The 5768-nt window shown below is 47.1% G+C and overlaps 1 protein-coding gene across 3 annotated transcripts in view; it reads left to right on the top strand.

Annotated features, from left to right (window-relative positions):
* LOC101847826 overlaps window positions 1–5768 on the top strand; it is a 68506-nt gene that overhangs the window by 48465 nt on the left and 14273 nt on the right. The window contains exon 1 of one of the 3 annotated variants that reach the window (XM_013084568.2): window positions 4019–4325. The exons of 1 other annotated variant lie outside the window; for it this stretch is intronic. The gene's annotated coding sequence lies outside the window, so the exon portion shown is untranslated. Of the gene's footprint in view, window positions 1–4018; window positions 4326–4348; window positions 4519–5768 lie in introns of those variants that run through there. One more of the 3 variants, XM_035970660.1, reaches the window with a different exon arrangement.

Below are 5768 nucleotides of genomic sequence, written 5' to 3'. Positions count from 1 at the left end.
CTGGCTTTTTTCTGCCTGTCAGGGCCAACCCGGACTGAGGTGAGTACAAAAACCCATGAAAACCCCAAAATATACTCGACAAAAATGTCTCCCCACTCGGAAATCGAAGTTGGGTTTCCTACGTACGACAGCGAAACGCCTGGCCACTTCACCACTGACGGGGCGCCGGTAGTCCAGAGCTGAACCAATGGGGCTGTCGAGCTCAACTGCTGTGTAAGTAATAATATATAATACCATGTCGTGAAGAGGTCCCACGACCTTGGAACTGTCAGGTACGCACTTCAAACGGAGCACGTGGGGGGCTTTGTTTGAACACATGACATCAATGTTTGCTACTTGGCTACGGACGGGCTTGGGAAGTAAGACTAAGAGGGAGAGGCAGATAAAGAGAGGGGTTTTCCTTTCCTCGACAAAGTACGGCTTCTCTCTGAGTCACTGTGAATGTATTCGACTGGCTGCTAACTGCTTTCATTCGTGCGTTTGAATTGGAAACTGGGTCAAGTTCAGCCCGACACAGCGTAATTCTCGTATGGGTTATCATAATAATGCGGGTTTCGCGTAATGGGCCATGTCCAGACCCCCAGATACTGAAACAGAGTATAAGAGCATTTTAAAAACTATGTTATGGCCTCGTTCAACTACGGCGTATTTCTTGTGTTTCGTAACCTGCTGCCTGGGCGCGTGGTTGGAGGGTGTGTCACCAGTTGGCCCGACCGACTTCTTCTCTGTCCATCGGTTGTTTCGGTTTCTGTGTGGGTGGTTGGAAAGTGTCGTCAGTAGCCTAGGTTCAACTCATATACTGTTCTCTCTGTTGTTTCTCTGTTCTTCGGTTGTTTCGGTTTCTGTGTGGGTGGTTGGAGAGTGTCGCCAATAGGTCCAACTTATTTACTGTCTCTCTTTTGTTTCGGTCTGTCTGTATGGGTGATTGGTACATGTACTTGAATTGGAGGGTGTCACTGGTTGGTCAAACTTCTTTACAACTGCCCCTCTGTTGTTTTGGTCTGTCTGTGGGTGGTTGGAAGGTGTCCCTGGTTTAGGTCCAACTTCTTTACTACTGCCCCTCTGTGGGTGGTTGGAGGGTGTCACTGGTAGGTCCAACTTCTTTACTACTGCCCCTCTGTTGTTTCTGTCTGTCTTTGTGGGTGGTTGGAGGGTGTCAATGGCAGGATAGGTCAAACCTCTTTACTACTGCCTCTCTTTTGTTTTGGTCTGTCTGTGGGTGCTAAGAGAGTCTCACCAGTCCCTCTGTTGTTTCGGTCTGTCTGTGGGTGGTTGGAGGGTGTCACTAGTAGGGTAGGTCAAAGCTCTTTACTACTGCCCCCGTGTTGTTTTTGGTCTGTCTGTGGGTGCTAAGAGGGTGTCACCAGTAGGTCCAACTCATCTACTGTCCCTCTGTTGTTTCGAGCTGTCTTTGTGGGTGTTTAAGGGTGTCATCGGTAGGTCCAACTCTTTAACTTTACTACTTGACTTCCTCTCTGTTGTTTTGGCCTGTCTGTGGATGTTGAGAGGGTGTCGTGGGAAGTTGGCGGGTGCTCTGGTGTGGTTTGTTTCTTCTTTCCTATCAAACATCTATCGTCTTTATCTCCCCTTCTTCTTCTTATGTTTTTGTTTAAACTCTTTTGTAACACCTCTAATCTTCGACACGTATGACCTTATTGTGTTGCAAATACCGTAAAACTCTTACTAAAACTAAACTGAGAGGGTGTCACTGGTAGGTCAAACTCCTTTAGTATTGCTGCTGTGTTGTTTTTCTCTGTGTGGGTGTTTGGAGAGTGTCACCAGTAGGTCCGACCTGTAATAATTACTGTCCCTCTGTTGTTTCGGTCTGTCTGTATGGGTGATTGGTTATTGGATTGGAGGGTGTCACTGGTTGGTCCAACTTCTGTACAACTGTCCATCAGTTGTTTCGGTCTCTGTGGGTGTTTGGGGAGTGTCACGGGTAGGTGGAACGTCTTTACTACTGCCCCTGTGTTGTTTCGGTCTGTCTGTGGGTGGTTGGAAGGTGTTTCCCCCTCTGTTGTTTCAGTCTCTCTGTGTGGGTGTTGAGAGGGGGTCACTAGTAGGTTCTACGTTGTTGGGGGCTTTTTTGCCCTCCTACTGTCGTTTCAGTCTTTCTGTGTAGTTGGTTGGAGGGTGCCCCAAGCAGGTTTTACATCGACTTGTCAGAACATATGGGATTTGTGTGGTGTATTTCGGAGAACCGCTTATGCATGTTCACATCTCTCTGGGGTGATTCGCTCCTTTTTTCTTTTCTTTTTTTTTTCTTTTTTTTTCTTTTTTTTTTCTTTTTTTTTCTGTCAAACATATGTGAGGCGTGCTGACAAAATGAGTTACTTCTCGCAGTCCACAAATGGAGATATTGACCAAAAATTGACACTATAGGGTCAAATTTTTAAATTTTCTATAGATGCCATATTCTTTAAGTATAACACTCCTTTTATGTCATACCTATAAATTGTAAAAACTTCACCTATAAGTGTGATGTGTCTATTTCCTTAAGGCCTGAATCCGAGAAGTAACTCATTTTGTCAGCACGCTTCACATATGTCCTCCTTATCTCTCCTTGTTCTTTTTGTATGCTACTCTCTTGTAACTCCCTTAAACTTATATGATCTGATTGTGTTGCTAGTGTCCTAAAACTCGTACTTAAACTCAAACTCTTTCTAAAACTAGACTGAAACCGTAACCACTCACAACTGGATGGTTAGCGGGTGCTCTGGTGTGGTTTGCTTCTTCTTTCCTATCAAACATCTATCGTCCTTACGTCCCCTTCTTCTTTTTTTAAAATGTTTGTTACTCTCTTGTAACACATCCAATCATCTGGCGCTCATATGACCCTAGATGCAGTTGCGAGCGCCGTAAAACATGTACTAACTACTAAGACTAAACTAAACACGCAAACTCTTACTAAAACGGGACTGAAACTAGAACAACTCACACCAACCCCCCCGATTTTTTTTTTTCACTCCAATCTGTAGGCCTTGTGGTTTGGAGGGAGCACAACACGACGACAAAGATGAGTCACGTGTCCCGCTGACTCACTCCGAACCCCTGCTCCCTCGCCACCTTTGTTTTCTCCTATTGTGTCCGCTAGCCCTATCATCCCCAGCGTAGCATCCTTGTAGATTATGGTTGGCGTAGGTTGTAAAAAGGGTGTGCATCCACATATCCATCCATTCTTTGTAAACATGTACACTCACATTATATATATATATACATGACCCCATACATGGACTTACTCATAAACACACACTCATTAGGATTATACAGATTCTTCGCTTTGCGTGAACCTCATGTCTACTATAAGCTGAACAGTTGATGACCTTGGGGTGGGAACTGCTGAAATTTGGGCGGGGGGTGGGGTAGGGTAGTAGCCTAATGTTTTAATGTTCCTGGGACGGGCACGCTTCCCTATATCTGCTATGAAAGCTTCTTTTTCTCCTTCTTCCAGTCTGCTGTTTTCGAGTCTGGAGCATGCCTCCAAGTCTTGAGAATACCCCAATAAGTGTGATGTAAACAAACACTTTGCCTGCCAAGCTTCATGGCTGCCGGACTTCCGTGTTGTAGCACATCTCTCTGTTTCTCCGCCCCATAGCAACCTCAGCAAGCGATGTTCTGTGAGACACAGTGTCTGAATGTGGTGAACCGTGGCCCCCCCGACTCAACTCTCGCCCTGGCGGTGCCAGTTTCCGATCAATACTTTCTTATCGATGAGAGAGAAGCAGCGAGGTCGGTGGGAGAAGAGAGAGAGAGGGAGAGAGAGAGAGAGAGAGAGAGAGAGAGAGAGAGAGAGAGAGAGAGGGGGGAGAGAGAAGAGGAGGAAAAATAGGATTTTATGGTTTTTCGGGGGGGGGGTGAGAAAACAAAGATAAAGATGGGGGCCCGGTCCTATGTAAAAAATTTTTTTCTTCTCTGTCTCTCTCTCTCTCTCTCTCTCTCTCTCTCTCTCTCTCTCTCTCTCTCTCTCTCTCTCTCTCTCTCTCTCTCTCTCTCCGTGTGTGTGTGAGATCCCCGATATTGTTTTTTCTCTGCTGTTTTTCTGCGCGCGCGCGTGTGTCGTGTAGAACAAGATGGCGGCTGCTGCTACTGCTCCAGTAATGGCGGACAGTGGGAGTGGAGACACAGATTCTGTTGTTGTTGTTGTTGCTGTTGTTATTACTGCTGCTGGGATGTTTGCTGTTTGTGTTCTCTGAGTGAGGAGTGTGAGGGAGCACACGGAAGCCTTACGTGGAGGATCGCTGACACCCCGCGCTCCTGTTGTCCCCTCTCCGTCTGGATGTGTGTGTGTGTGGTTCGAGTCCACAGAATGTTTTAGCTAAAGTAAGGTGTGTACGACAATGTGTTGTGTGTTGTTCGTCCTTCGCATATGAAGATGGCCATGACTTCACAAATTGGCCCGTTGACGGTGACTGTGGGTCCGCCGGAGATGGCTGATTAGTCCTATCCCTATCCGGGCTCGGAAGGTTCGCCCACATTGTGGGCACGGGTAGTCTGCTGTTGGACTTGTGGTGGAGGCAGGTACGACAATACTACAATACTGACTACCACAACGGACGTCTCCCCATCAGCTTGTAGGCCTACTGTTAGTGGTGGTTCTATCCTCCGATATGTCCATGCTTCCGAGTCCCCGTGCGTGGGTTGTCGGCAGGTGATCTTCTGTGGTTTGCTCCTTCTTTCCTATCAAACATCTATCGTGTTCTTATCTCTCCTCCTTCTTTTTTGTGTATGTTACTCTCTTGTAACACGTCTATTTTTCGGCACTTATATGACCTTATTGCGTTGCAAGTACCGTAAAACTCTGACTAAAACTTAAGTCCCCGTGCTTGAACAAGGGCGTGTCCAACGACCCTGACACCGCGGCTCCTCCAGTGTGCTCTACGTATTATTGTTGTTGTTGTTATTATTGTTAGTGTCTTTTCTTGTAGCCTTGTCGGTGGCTATCAGTGTGTCAGAGGCTATCTGTGTGTCAGGGGCTGCCAATGTGTCGGAGGCTACCATTGTGTCAGAGGCTACCAGTGAGTCTCCATTGCACGCTTGGTGCCAATGGCTTCCAGTCACTTACTCAGAGTATGCAATGAGTCAGTAACTACCCAGTATGTCAATGGCTACCTGTGTGTTAGTTTTGGAAGCTACCAGTGTGTCTGAGGGTGTGCAGAATCAGTGGCTACCTCTCGAGTCTGAGGGTATGAAGTATGTCAGGGGCTACCAGTGTGTCTGATGGAACGCTGGGTTCCAATGGCTACCAGTAACTCAGAGAGTATTGAGTGAGTCAGTAACTACGCTGTGTGTCAATGGCTACCTGTGTGTTAGTTTTAGAAGCTACCAGTGTGTCTGAGGGTATGCAGTGTGTCAGTGGCTACTTGTGTGTCAAGGGGTAACCGTGTGTCTCAGGGTACTCCGTGTGTCAGTGACGACACAGTGTGTCGGGGGCTACCTGTGTCTCAGTAACTACGCAGTGTATGGACAGAGACTGTCTGTGTGTCAGAAGCTTCTGGTGTATCTGAGGGCATGCAGAATCAGTTGCTACCTCTTGAGTCTGAGGGTATGTTGTATGTCAGAGGCTCTCTTCTGTCAGTAAATACAGGTGCCAATGGCTACTAGTGTGTCTGGTGCTGCCAGTTGGTAGAAGCTGTTGGTGTGTCAGGGACTGTCAGTTATTGGAGGCTTCCCAGTGTGTTAGTGGCTGCCATTATGTGTCAGCTTACCAATCGTCACCTTAGAATTACAAAGAGACCACCCGGTTTCTCTCTCTCTCTCTCTCTCTCTCT

The sequence above is a fragment of the Aplysia californica genome, unplaced genomic scaffold (genome assembly GCF_000002075.1).
Source record: "Aplysia californica isolate F4 #8 unplaced genomic scaffold, AplCal3.0 scaffold00302, whole genome shotgun sequence".
Lineage (NCBI taxonomy): Eukaryota > Metazoa > Mollusca > Gastropoda > Aplysiida > Aplysiidae > Aplysia > Aplysia californica.
This window is presented reverse-complemented; position numbering and strand designations above follow the sequence as displayed.